The sequence below is a fragment of the Vicia villosa genome, linkage group LG5 (assembly GCF_029867415.1).
Source record: "Vicia villosa cultivar HV-30 ecotype Madison, WI linkage group LG5, Vvil1.0, whole genome shotgun sequence".
In the NCBI taxonomy this organism is placed as follows: Eukaryota; Viridiplantae; Streptophyta; class Magnoliopsida; order Fabales; family Fabaceae; genus Vicia; species Vicia villosa.
This window is the reverse complement of record NC_081184.1, coordinates 140,239,860-140,243,051: the sequence shown is the minus strand read 5'-3', so window position 1 is coordinate 140,243,051 and position 3,192 is coordinate 140,239,860.

Below are 3,192 nucleotides of genomic sequence, written 5' to 3'. Positions count from 1 at the left end.
AATCATCACAATGAAAACTTTCTAAGTTTATACCTTGAAACAAGGTGGGAAACATATTTTTGAGAGTGCTAAATGAAGGATGACCAAACCGGAAGTGACGCAACCAGGTTTCTTTATTAAGGGAAGGAACAGATTCTGACAACAAAGACAATGGAAGTTGACTCTTAATGCTACTTGTCCCACGCGCTTCCATAAGAAGGTAGAGCTCATTGTCCTCTCTAGCAAGTCCAATCATCTTCCCCGTTTCTTGATCCTGAAATTTGCAAAGTGTAGGAGTGAATGTTACTAAGCATTGTAAATCTGTTGTAAGTTTGTGAATAGATAACAATTTGGCAGATAATTTGGGCACATGCAAGACATCTCTCAAAATTAAATTTTGACTTAGTGGAATATCTCCCTTCCCAACAACAGTAATAAAAGTGCCATCTGCAGTGACAATCTTTTTATTACTTGGACACGGTGTGTAAGAGATAAACTCAGTAGAGGAATGGGTCATGTGATTCGTAGCCCCAGAATCAACAATCCATGTCTTTTTTTCTGTAGATTGTATAACACTAAGAGCATAAGGATGAGAACTACCTGATAATGCCATGGAAGAACTACCTGTATTTATGGGTTTGCCTAAAGAGTCTAGTAATTCCCTTAGTTTTGTAATTTCTTCTGGATTGAAGTCTGCAGTAGGTTTGGAATGACTTCCCTCAACAACACTTGATTGGACCAAGTGAGCATGTGCTGGTCCTCCTCGTTGAATGCCTTTGGTGTTCCAATTTCGATTCTGATTTGGAGGTTTTCCATGACGTTTCCAGCATCTGTCTTCAGTGTGTCTTGGCTTCTTGCAGAATGTACACCATAGAGAATCCTCGCTATCCCCTCTTTCAATCTCCATTTTGGGGGCTCCTCCGATTTGACCGTTCTTCCATTGGTCGATGTTCTTCTCTCGACTTTCTGCTACTAAGGCTGAACTTTGAGTTGATTCAGGCTCCATCATCACTCCTCTTCGCGATTCTTCTATTCGAAAGGCAGCCATGGTTTCATTTAGTGAGGGTAACTCTTTTCCGAGTACTTGAATCCTTATTGGATCAAACTCGTTGTTCAGACCTGTTAAGAACTTATAGATTCTATCCTTCTCCTTATAATTTTTTAGTAAGGTAGCATCTGCTGTGCATTTTGCTTCAAAATGTTCATAGTGATCAAACTCCAACCATAGGTTTTGTAGAGTTTGTGCATACTCACTAATGGACCGATCTCCTTGTTTGGTAGTCGCAATCTTCATCTTAATTTCGTAAATTTGTGCAGCATCACCAACCTTGGAATAATTTTCTTTACAACTGTCCCACACCTCTTTGGCAGTCTTCATGAATATGCACGCATCACTAATCTCGGGTACCATGGAATTCCATAGCCATGACATTACAACAGCATCTTCTTCATCCCATGCAGCAAACTTTTTGTCTGTAGCTACTGGAGTATCCTTTCCAGTAAGATGATTCAATTTGCCCTTTCCCTTTAAAAAGGTTTGGACAAAATGAGACCATTTGAGGTAGTTTTTACCTTTGAGACGAAGGCTAGGTTGAACATTCTACAGTTCAACAGAGCCAGTGTTTGGGGCAGGTGTGGCAACCTGCCCTAAAAATTTAGCTTTTAGAGTCGCCACCTATTCTGAAGGGCGAATAGGAAACCCTACGCAGTTTAGAAATCTGGGTAAGTTATTATAATCAGGTCGAGGGAAGGTGTTAGGCACCCTCAACCCTTTCCTAAGGTTTGATCTTAAAATAAAGGTTTATGGCTAAAATTATAGAGGTTAATAGCTAATGAAGTGAAAAGGGCAAAATTGAGATTTGAAGTGAATTGAGATTTTAGGGAGGGGGACTCGCCTTGTTACCAAGTGCCTACGTACCTCCTTATGGAGGATCAGAGTCAACGTAGTTCGGGCACAGGATTGTACGCCTTTTGAATTTGATATGAATGTGTTGACGGTATTCTGAATTACCGTTTCGCAGTTTTGAAAAGGTATTTTGAATTACCTTCGTAGTTTCGCAGTATCGAAGAGATGAAAATCTCTAGTTTGTGGTTGGAGGTGTTTTAAGTGTTTGGGCGTACAACCCTGATTTGATATGGCACCGTTAGATGCGGTGACCAATAGATTTGGTCAGTATAGCTAACGGATTAAGGGGCATTGCTGGCTACTCAGATCGATAGATTGATCGTCGCGGGCAGCAAATTAAAATGTATTTTAATTTTATGTATTTTTTATTGCTTTATTCAGATATTTGATCAGTACGACATAGAGAGTCGACCAATTCGAAGGCGGGATGAAATAGATATTCATCCGCCATTTATCTGTTAAAGGGGATTGGGATTGATGTATTTATTGTTTTTATCTCTCGTCTAATGCGACTAATAGCTTTAGTCGGGTAGAGGAGAGAATTACTCAAGAAATAATGTTCTTTACCAAATGGCAATGGGATTGGGCAAACCCTAATGGAGAATAAACCTTTCTAGGGTTTTTGTGATTTTTATAGTTAAAAGTAATTAAAATAATTAAATCGAGTAATCGAAATAATCGAATAAATAATCCTAAACCCCTAATTATAACCCTAATCCTAATTTAATTATAATATCTAATCCTAATTTAAATAAACTGAATAAATCAAATATAATCAATTATTAATTAATCTAAATATTTAAACATTATAATATATAATAATAAATAAACATATAGAGAAACCTGGTTTTTGTTATGTGTGGGCAAGCTGAGAGTCCATAGCATGTGCCTTAGTCCTGGTATGTTAGATTTGAATAATAGAAGAGATCTTGTGGCTGATACGTGAGGACGTACAGTGGGCGTTCATAGAGGCTACGCGCAGGATCTGGAAACATGCTTTATCAAAGAAAATCAGAAAAATATATGTGGGATGCTGGGATCGAACCCAGGTCCCTTTGATTCCGAGCTTTGCCCCAATACCACACGCGCTGCAATCAGTTTAGTGTCAGCCTAATGACCTGAATTCATAATATATAAAAACAGATGAATGAATTGAAATTTAAAAAGAGGAAGCGCACAGACAGTGCGTCTTCTTCGTGAGTTTTTTTTATTTTTTCAGAAGTTTCAGCCACGCTTTTTCCACTCTATGGCCATAGCTATGCCTTCATCCAACCTGCAAATCCTTCACAAAAAATGCATAAAAATAT